Below are 11,683 nucleotides of genomic sequence, written 5' to 3' on the forward strand. Positions count from 1 at the left end.
TTGCATTTCCAATACAGACGATAGAGGATATCAGATTCTAACTGACATCGACAAAAGAGGTGAGTTGCTTATTAATTATTTACTAGAAACTAAGCTTTTGTTATGCAACAGAGGCAGTGTGCCAACATTTATAATTTGAAATCGACAAGAAGTATTAGGCATAACACTTGTGTCGGAAGAACTGTTAGATAAAATTACCCATTGGAGAGTTCTTGAGGAGCACTACTTTTGAGATCACTGCTACATTGAGTGCATATTTGAAGAGAATGTAGGTAGAGTAGAAAATTTCAGGAATTATATGCAGTTGCACATGCTGTAGCTAAAAAATCGTATTCTTATGATTCCCCTATTTCAACCAGGGAACAAAGAGGACCTAGATATCCTTGTTAAACTGTTCACAGATTATTGTCGACAAGCACTAGAGGTGGCTTGTCCAAAAACACGTAGCTACAAATTTCTCAAATTGGTACATCTGTCGTGAGAACACATGCAAAGTTACAAGCCATTCTGTCATTTAATTTTTGGTTTACAAGCCATTTGAAGTTGAAGTGTCAGAGTATTTTTTTAATATGGAAAAAATTGAATATCGCGCAGTGATTAGATTCTTCGTTTTGAAAGGTTTAAAACCAAAGGAAATTTATGAACAACTGTCAGAAGTATATAAGGAGTCCTCACTTGCAAAACAAACCGCTGAATTTTGGGCTGGTGAATTTAAACGTGGTCGTACTAGGCTTGAAGACGATCCACGCGAAGGATGACCAAAAACCGCAACTACACCAGAAATCATTGAGCCATTTCATTATTTTGTAAGTGAATATCCAAGTTTGACAAAGCGTGAAATTGTTAATGGATCTCAGACGAATGAGTCATCATATTTTACATGGAGAATTATATATGAAAAAACTGTTTGGAAAGTAAGTACCGGACACGTTAACAATTCAACAAAAATTGGATCGAAAACAAATTTCTTAGCATAATTTGGAGCGTTTTAAGCAGAATAAAACCGATTTCTGGCGTCGTTTTACAACTATGGATGAGACTTGGATCTACCACCATGATCCTAAATTGAAACAAGAACGTTAACAGTGGACTGAAGCTGGGTGTTCAGCTCCTAAGCAGGTGAAGTCACAGAGATCAGGAAATAAGGTTATGGCATCCGTTTTTTGGGATGCAAAAGGAATTTTGTTGATTGATTATCTACAGAAAGATAAAACAATCAACTCTGAAAATTATTGCAGCCTTTTGGATGAGATGGATGAAAAAATTCGTGATAAAAGACCTGGTTTACAGCACATAAAAATAATGTTTCATCAAGACAATGCACCTGCTCTGGCAATGACATACCGTATTCACCAGATTCTCCCAGCGACTACTACCTCTTCAAAAACCTGAAACATTTCCTTCGTGGAAATCGTTTTTTATTATAGTCATTATAGGGGTGGCATAAAATTGTTAGAGGTATATGGAATAAAAAAATATATTTCGCACCAAAAACAGTACTTTTTCATTTCGAGCGCAGAAACTTTTTAACCAACCTGTATATTGTTTTGGCTACTTGTAGATATTTAATAGATAAATATGTTAAAAATATAGCTGGGTCTCGGTGGAATCACACCCTGACTTGCTCAATGAGCAGGCAAACGTGGCATGAATGAAAATTGGGCTGCATATGCCGACTGTTAAAATTCAAACGGAATGATATAAGAACTCTAGTAAGAGTACTAACAGGCCACAGTCTAATAGGCAGTCATGCCAGTCGACTTGGAACGCCATATAACGACTATTGTAGAAGCTGTCAGAAGGTAGAAGAGGAGGAGACCATTAAACATCTTTTATGTGATTGTAAGGCTCTCTATAGGAAAGGATTCGCAGTCATCGGTGGAGGGTTTCTTGCCGACGTATCGGAGGTTACACAGATAAAGTTAGTCGTACTGATGAAGCTCATCAGAAGTATGGGGTGGTTCAAAGAGGAGCCAATACAGTGAGGCGCCTTTGGTTCCGGTGGTATCATAATAGGTTCCTAAGGGCCTAGGTGTGTCGAAAGACAGCCACTCTACCGACCTAACTGCTGAAAAATTCGTTTTCTAACCCTGTTTAATATAGAACGAAAGGCAAATATTGTTACCTGTTTTTGGATGATTAAAATTTGTAAATCGAAGACAAGATCAATTTTAGAAGGGTCGTGACTTTCAAAGAATTAATTAGTAAGGAAGGGTTAAGTTCGGCTAAAACTGAATACATTATATGCTTGTAACTTGCAATAATCAAATGCCTACAGGTGCTGGTAAAACTTCATACTAACAATTGTTGCGAAAGAAATAAGTATTGATTATTCGAAGAAATCGTAAAAAAGTTAAAATTAAATATGGTATCTCCTTAATTTATATTGAAGATCATTCATTAATTTAGACTTTATTAGCTATAAACTATATTTTAATTCGCATCAGCTAAATTATATTAAAAACACCTTCAAATGGAATATATGTATGTGATATTAACTCTCTCAATTTCATTACCGATTTATGCGGTATATATTCAGCCGGAAGTTCGAAAATATTTTCGTTATACTTAACGGAAGGAGGGCTAAGGGAAGTATTGATCCGATTCAATCCAGTTTTGACATACAGACATATTATTATCAGGAAATAATCTTCTCTGAATTTCAATTATATAGGTACGGGGTCCATATATTCGTGCAAAGTTTTATCCCGATGCATTCATTGGTACTTGATTTGCATACTGGAAAGTGAAAAAATCAGATGGAATTTAAAATTGTGTTGGGAAGTAGGCATAGTTTTAGTTTTATTTCTGCAACTCTCGCACCGTAACCAATTTATCGCGCTTTAAGTATTTTTTAACAGTACCGTTAAGTGGGAAGCGGGATTCTCTTCGAATTTCACCCATTTTTATAGGGTATTTGGTATCATATTTATAGGGTTGGTATAAGTGCTTAAGGGTTTTGTTTTGAGCGAATTTGGCTATTTTAGCTTGAATGGTTTGGGAGATATGAACATTAACACAATATGTACTGCGATTCCCTTTGCCAAATTACAGTTCTATATCTTCATCTATTGCTTATTTTGTTTTCCGATTACGCCCATCTACAAACTCGTCCTTACTTTTTTTGCCAAGAAACATGTGTACTAAGTATCATGAATATATCTCAATTTTTATCGCTTGCACAGATGGGCAGACAGTCACTCGGATTTGAACTCGTCTCATCATCCTGACCGTTTATATATAAATAACCCTATATATCTCTCGATTATATTTAGGTGATACAAACAACCGTTAAGTCTCTCTCTCTTATGCTCTGTAGCAACATGTTGCAAGGGTATACAAACATCAAAAATGGTCCAAATATCCAAATAATAAATATTCCGATCTCATGAATTACTTGACGAACTTGAACATATTCTCGCTATAATCCGTGGGAATGTTTCCAACCATGAACATTGACGGCAGGTGTTTTGGTGCGAACTCTCTACGGCTTAGAATATAAACAAGGACCCGAAATTCTCTCCTCTTATCTGTATCTCTGAAAACTTGGATCACGTGTCGTAGAAGCTTTTTCTCTTCTCATTTTCCAACGAAGGATATTTGGATGGGGAAGAGTCGCAGGCGAAGAGGAGAAATGAGCTTTTTTACAGATGGATCGAAGCTAGGAGGGCCGGTTGAAGAGAGAGAATTCTGTAAGAAGCTCTCCGTCAAACTTAGCTTTAGGCTATCGGACCACTGTAGTGTTTTTCAGGCAGAAGTGGATCGTATTTAGGCAGAAGTTGACATACTGCTACGAATTGCTATCTCTTTCAAGGATGTGAGCATTAATTCGGACAGCAGAGCAGCAATACTAGCGCTGAGCTCACTATCTGTGCGCTCCACCAACCACGCATACATGTTTAGTGACAACATAGTTAAAATCTCTTTATTTAAACTAATAATAGATTAAAGTATGATCTTTTAAGAATGTTGTATAAAATTTTCATGAATAAATATTGAAAAATACGACACTGGTACAATAGCAATTATTCAAAAGTGTCTGGGAAAGTAGTAGGACTGGGGTGCCGCTCATAACATGGTGCTGGATCATCATTTTACAGACTTTAGTTAAATGCCGTTCGTATCAGCATTCACCACCTATCGATTTCTGTTCGCTCGAAAGTAGTGCGAAGAAATTGGTCTATTAGGGATTGGAAGAGGAATCACAAATGTTACACAATCACTATATGAATGTTGCACAATTGAACAACATCGGATCTACAGCACATTGGTGTGATGACAAAAAGGAAGCGAGCATTGGAAAAGCGCATAGGGGATGGCAATCCTTTTAGGCACAGTTCACTTTGATGTCGTGTGAATAGTCTTCGATCTCAGATTCTTATACATATTTATTCGGTGTACCTGTTTCTTTATATTACTAATTTGTTGCCAAACAAATGCCTAAAAATACCTTAAAACGACCAAATTGCGTTGCTCAGTTTCTCCTTTCTATAATTGCCGATTTCCGTGCCGTTCGGGTAACCTTTTGCTTCCGTGTGTGCAATTCAAGGTGAACTCATTGAGTAGGGGGAAGCGGGAATACCTGAATCTTGAGATTAACTTTGATAAAACTGTCTTTAATCACCGGTGCGGCATCGGCGGAAACGGCATTTAACGCGATTTAATGGTTTACAAACTCGCTTATGATGTGTGCAGCTGAAAGCAGATGCCACAAATTGGATTGAAAAATAATATCTGCGTATATTTCTAATGGAATTCTCAGCAATAAATAAATATTTGATTGTGCATTGCAACTGAATGCTTTGCTCTGATCAGATGCTTGCGGCCGTTTCCTGCCGAAATGGAAAATGCGATTGATCCGACAAATTTCGCAGTATAAATAATTTTTATGCAGCAGCTGAATGCCTCCACAGCCATATTTGCCGAAAGATTATCTTATTTAAAGCAGTTTCACAGTGCAAGGCAAATGCTGTACTGCACGGATGCCGAAAGAAGATTTCCAGTGCCACATTCATGTATGATACGACAACAAAAGCTACAACAAACATGTAAGGAGGGGTTCAGTTCGGGTATAACCGAACATTTTACACTTTCGCAACTTGCAAGGATCAAAGCCTTTATATTATCAAATATTGCAAAAGAATTCAACATTCAATATTCGACGAAATCGTAAATGAATTACAATCAAATTTGGTATATTATAGTTCATAAACTTAATTAGATTTATAACTATATTTCACATAGCGTCAGCGAAAATTATATTAAACCCATCCTTAAATAAGTTATATAATATCTGACATAAACTTAACCGAAGAGGTTGTATTGAGAAGATCGGCATCGATGATATTAGGGATATGAGATCAAGACCAAGGTCTAGACCAACTCCACTATGTTCAGCGCTAAACCATTATTATAATACGGTTTGTAGGATTACGGAAATTATTATATGTAGTATAATATAATTTCACATATTTTCGGCATTAAAATGAAGTATATCCAATTATTATTCGTTCAGTTAATTTTGCTTATCTTACATATTGACTGATATATACGGTATAAGGCCAACTGTAAGTTTGAATATCCTTTATTATGTAAATGGGATATCGGTGTAGTATTGACCCGATTTTATCTATTTGTAGCAATGCAATATACCATTAACAGAAACAGATGCTCTTTGGGTTAGGTAAAGTCAACCGGACCTGAGATGCCATACCTTAAAGGCACTATTCATGCAAAGTTTAAAACAATCCTATATACCAAATTTGGATGAAATTGCTCGATTAAATCCAGAGATATGTGATTTCATCTATCCAATTTAGACATCTGCTCCTATATAGCCCTCTTGTGCCATCCTGGATGTAATATTGAATGTCTCTGACGCATTTAATAATTGATTTATCGCACTCTTAGTAGTTTTTAACGATTTCACATATTTTCACGCTGTCGGAAGAGGTATCGAAATGATCTGTCCTGTGCAAATTTGAATAATATAGCTTGAACAGTTTGGGAGATATGCACATTAAACCTATTAGAGGGTGGAGCCACGCTCAATTTTTTAATTTTATCAACTAGTGCCACTTGTTACTGCGATTCGTTGTACCAAATTACAATTTTGTATCTTAATTTGCGGCTTAGTTATGGCGATTTATAAGTTTTCGATTGATGACGTTGCAGTGGTCCGATTACGCCCATCTACGAACTGATCTTCCCGATTCGACCGAGGAACATATGTACAAAGTTTCATGACGATATCTCAATTTTTACTCAAGTTACAGCTTGCACAGGCAGACGGACGGACGGACAGACAGGCATCCGGATTTCTCGTCATCCTGATATATATATGGTCTTATGTCGATTAGTTGACAAAACTATTACTGTAGTAGCAACACGTTGCAAGAGTATAAAAATATCTTCAACGCATTGCGCTCAATTCCCTTATAAAATCCCAATGCACATGCATAATGGCAAAATAATGTTTTCACATGTTGTTATTCTTATCACAGGAATTCAATTATAGTGCTTGGCGTGCGTATGCCTTTGTCTGGTACATTATATTGGAAGCTCATCATTGTGCTGGGTTTTTCTTGTTCTTGTCAGAATGCGAGTACTCATGCAATATTTAAGATTGAACATAGTGGATTATATCGAGTAAGTTTATATAAGTATTTATATACGGAAAGGCGCATATATATACACGATACCGTCGGTGCACATATTAAATCTCCCTTGTACAGATTTCAACCGAATAGGTCAGTTATGTATGTAAAAAAAGTGCTACTCCAGATATCATGTATTCATTTACTGTACTTGTTACATAATGTCTTGGCATACTAATGCAACCACCAAATTGTCCTATTACGTACAGATTCCGACTCTCCAAGCTTACTTAAGTGTAGAAACCTCTAGCTACTCTAAACCGAAGATAAGCTAACGTTGTATTCTCTAAGTAAGAAATGGTTTCAATACGATCGTGTAATGTTTGCAACAATAACATTTCTTGGGAGAACTTTAGATGAACTATGTAAAAATTGCGACTGTTTTTTGGCCACCTTTGTGAGTTGACAACTTTTTGTGGGACTTGTCAAGTCAATCTTCATCAGTAAGGCATGCTATTATTTGGTATGATATTGGTTACATAAGGCCACCGATACTGGAAAAAGTGGTGCCAAATTGGACAAAAGACATATTCTTCATATGTTCTCGTGTCTACATGCCTGCAATGTCGTTAAAACTCTAAAGAACATAAAATTTGTGACCTAAAACTCGACTTATTTCAAAGAGTTCCCTACCTCCAAAATACACACTTTACAAGTGTATTCGTATGTTGACCTCAACGGCTTTTATTCTAAGTTGTGAATGCGGATAATAATTTAAACTATACTTAAGATGCAGATGTGCTAAAAAACATCGAGAAAATCAAAAACTTCGGAATCCAGTATTTTTGAGACTCCGTATTAGCTCTGTTATTCAACCCTGAACATGGTATATTAAGTTTGCCACGATGTTTGTAATACCCACGTGGTCTCAAATGCGTAAGTAGATATATTGTTAAAATAATATAAAAATTATTAAATTTAACTATTTGATACAATTCCATTAGGTGTAGTTAAAATCATACTTTCATCCTTGGTTTGGTTAAGTACAAAATTATATTTTACATTTTCATTTGGTGATAAATCAATTTTCCATACTAACCTTGATGGTGCGTACGTGGTTTCGAATTATATTAGGTCAAGTAAAAAGCTCGTTCGGTATTTATAGATGGCGTTATTGTCCATAGTACTATTGTTACGTGTCGCATCATGTCATACTATACGGCGCTGATTGACTCAGTACGTTGTGACCGCTCGTCAAAGATGACACCAGCAAAGAGATATATTTTACAAATTTTCTTCGATCAAGGCCAAAAAGCAGCCAAAGCGGCTGAAAAAATTAGTTTAGTTTATGGGCCCGATACTGTAGACGAAGATGCACCACACAGCGGGAGGCCTGTCGTCGAAACTTGCGATGAAATCATGGAAATAGTGGAAACAGACCGTCACGTGAGCACTTATTTAACAGCTGAGGAACTAAAGGTAAGCCAGAAAATCGTTTGGAATCATTTGCATAACCTTGGATTCAAAAAGAAGCTCGATGTTTGGGTGCCACACGAACTAACACAAAAAAAAATGATGGACCCAATTTCCATCTGCGAGTCGCTGCAGAATCGCAACAAAATCGACCTGAAGCAGATTGTGACTGGCGATGAAAAATGGGTCACTTACGACAACATCGTCTACCACGATCTGCTTTCCTATGGCCAAACGCTCAATTCGGCCCTCTACAGCCAACAACTGGACCGCTTGAAGGCAGCAGTCATCCAGAAGAGGCCATCTTTGATAACAGAGGCCGAATTGTGTTCCATCAGGACAAAGCCAGGCCACACACGTTTTTGGTGATGCGCCAGAAGCTCCGGGAGCTTGGATGGGAGGTCCTAATGCCCCTACCTTATAGTCCGGACCTGGCACCAAGTGATTACCATCTTTTCCTGTCCATGGCGAAAGCGCTTAATGGTGAGAAGTTGGCCTCAAGAGAGGCCTGTGAAAATTGGCTCTCCGAGTTTTTTGACGCAGCCTTCTACAAGAGGGGTATAATAAAATTGGCATCTCGTTGGCAACAAGTTTATGAACAAAACGGCGCATATTTGACTTAAATCTGACAAATGTACACAAAGTTATCATCTTTTGAAAAATCAATAAAAAACCGAACGAACTTTTTAATTTACCTAATTTTGTAAACATTAATTATGTGTAAAATCTTTCTTTCATCCTTGGCTTATTAATTATAACTACTTTAAATACTTTTATTAGGTGTGGTTGGAATCATCAAATCTGTAGTGCCTATTTTATGGAGAAACGTGTTTTAGCACTAATGACTCAATTTCGAAAGGATTACTTACACTGATGTCGCAGCAAAAGCGGTAGAAGATGGAGTAGCTGGTATGAATAAAACCCAACCAGTACCTCAGTGTAAATAACAGCCTTCAACGTCGTCCAACGCTCAATCGCTACCACTCATTCAACCTCTTTTGAGTTTCCTCAATGAAAAAATTGAAGAGAAGTTTAAATCAAACAGAGTGAATGCAATAATTTCAGTTCGTCACTATCTCGAGTGACTAAATGTTTCACCAGATTGTTCATCTTTGGACTATTGGAAGGTAATTACTTTAGAGATCTTTTAAAAACGTAGACATCTTTAGATATAGAAACATATGTTTATGTAATGTATAGTTTTAGCACCGAATGTCTCTTATAAATTTGTTTTTATTTCCATAAAGAGCAACGAAAATGATCCGATGATGCTGAGTATCTGTGCCAGTCGATATCTTTGTATACCAGCTATTTCTACAGAGTCGGAGAGAATGTTTAGCCAGGTTGGATTGATAACATCAGATAGGAGAGCAGCTCTAAAGGCTAAAAATGTCAATAAATTACTATTTTTAAACGATAATAAGTGGATTATTGACGAATAAAGTTCTCTATTGAAACGTTGTTTAAGTATGTATAAATTTAGTGATCTCATTCTTCATACCTACAGATATTTTTAAAAATTTATAGTTTTCTACCTCGTTAGCTCGCAGAGCAATTTATATAATAACATGAATAAATTTTGTATGTTACTTTATTAACTTTTTAGTATTTTTTGAGTGTATTTGAGAGAGCGCAACCGAGACGAAGACTAAAAGGTATGTGAAGATTAACTCAGCAATGATGACTGGAAAACTGATAACAAGTATTAAACGCGTTTGAACTTATGGCCCTAATTTAATTTAAAATGCAAAAGTACCAACAAAATGAACATGTTTACATGTGAGAATTATTAATAAATGCTTTAGATAAGTGCTGCAAGCAGAAAGAGGATTGTTGCTCAACGTCCTAAATATCCCTGACCTCGCATTTACTTCCTCCTATGGGATATTTACGTAAAATCGTAACAATTTGCTATAAAATTTGCTCGAGATACATATGTCGATAGTAGCTTAAAAAGCAAGCAAGCGGCCACAATATTTTCAATGTTGTGTAACGCCTGAGCATATAAATTTTTAAACTTCTTAAAACACACAACCAACGACCCTATCTAAATATAACATATCTATATATATAATATATATCAGTAGTAGGGTGGTTATTTTTTTGTTTAATTTTTGAGTTTTAGTTCGTGATTCGAAATTTGTTCTCCACATTTCCAGTGCCGAGGACCTCAAAAAATCATATCTATCAGTAGCAAATGTACCCTAAATAGTTTAAAACTGCCGTGATAATGTCAATAATTGGAATCAAATATCCATCCAATTGGTCCAAATACATGGTAAACTGAAATACTTACGCTTTGTTGGTAAGAAACTTCTTAAAAACCCCTACTTAAATTAAGAAACTTTTAAGCATGCAAAATTTGTGGCTTATATAATCATTTTGAAAAGTTTCGTCATTCCGAGTAAATACCCTTCTGACACCGTTCGGCATGCTTACTAATGCATACTTGATAGCATATATAGAAAAAATTATCTCATCTCTCATGTTGTACGCACGTGTGTACGATTAATATTTTAGATGAGAATTTAAGATGGTTGTAACCGTAGAGAATACAAAATATTTATAGGAGAGTAGGGGTCATAAACGTGCAAAATGAGCAATCAAAGCGTCAATTTTATGCCAACAACGCCCTTTGAATATCTCAACCGAGATACGGCTCTTACGTAACATTCAGACAAATATTTGTATGTGTTGTTGGCAATGTGACAGTTGCTTTACATTTTCGATGGCTGATGCTTTATTGGCGTAATAAAGGGTTTGTGTGGCAAATTTAAGTATCTAATTAAATTGTGTCCGTCACATATTCATGTAGGGTGGTTAGGATTTAGGTTGCTTGCGAGTTCCTATACTGGTCATACATATCTGTAATCTCAATGGATGATGAAGTAGTGATTATCAGCTGATTTGCTTTATCATGGCTTAAGACTTTAGGTTTTTGGTTGATGACATGTTTAATTTTATACGTATAGAACAAATAAGACGCATAAATCATATAGACTAGCATAATACATAAGGCAGTGCTGCGGTTTTGAACCGAACAGTATTTAGTGAAATTAATTGAGACATTAACCAAATCAAAGCTGATCAGGAATGTTAGACACGAATCGAAAGCCGAATTACTTTTAAAAAAGCTTTATTTCGACCAATTAAATTTAATATATTATTATGCATTCTAAAAATATAGCTTTCGACCTTCTTTTCTACAAATTTTAAATCTAAGTAATAACATTCCAAAATGGGTGATGTTTGAGAGGTGAATTCTGATCTGTAAACTATCGTTTATTTGCAAAAATAATTTTAATGCATATAAAACGTAATATATATAACTCTTGTTGATTGTTTTAAGCCATTTTTACACCCTGAACAGGGTATATTAAGTATGCAACGAAGTTTATAACACCATTTCGAGGTTCCCTAATTTTTTAAAGAAAAAAATACACAAATTTCAAATTTCATGGGGAATGTTTATTATCATTTGAAATAATATTCTTTGGCATTAATTTTTTGAAGAAAAAATGTTGGTCGCTACGTCACATCTGTTGAGTTCAGTTTTCGATAACTCGTTTGAGCATTTCTAATGGTAACTGGCGAATGACATGCGTGATGTTTTG

The 11,683-nt window shown here is 35.8% G+C and overlaps 1 long non-coding RNA gene across 4 annotated transcripts; it reads left to right on the forward strand.

Annotated features, from left to right (window-relative positions):
- The first annotated feature begins 15 nt into the window (after positions 1-15).
- Positions 16-9,667, forward strand: LOC118682361 (uncharacterized). Of its 4 annotated transcripts, XR_011396981.1 has the most exons (4): positions 16-59; positions 6,504-7,532; positions 8,850-9,196; positions 9,317-9,667. It is a non-coding gene; the product is annotated as an uncharacterized lncRNA (long non-coding RNA). The 4 variants fall into 4 exon arrangements; XR_011396979.1 differs by lacking the exon at positions 6,504-7,532; XR_011396980.1 differs by lacking the exon at positions 16-59 and having other exon boundaries at positions 4,257-7,532.
- Positions 9,668-11,683: the final 2,016 nt, after the last annotated feature.

Source organism: Bactrocera oleae, chromosome 6, assembly GCF_042242935.1.
Source record: "Bactrocera oleae isolate idBacOlea1 chromosome 6, idBacOlea1, whole genome shotgun sequence".
NCBI lineage: Eukaryota > Metazoa > Arthropoda > Insecta > Diptera > Tephritidae > Bactrocera > Bactrocera oleae.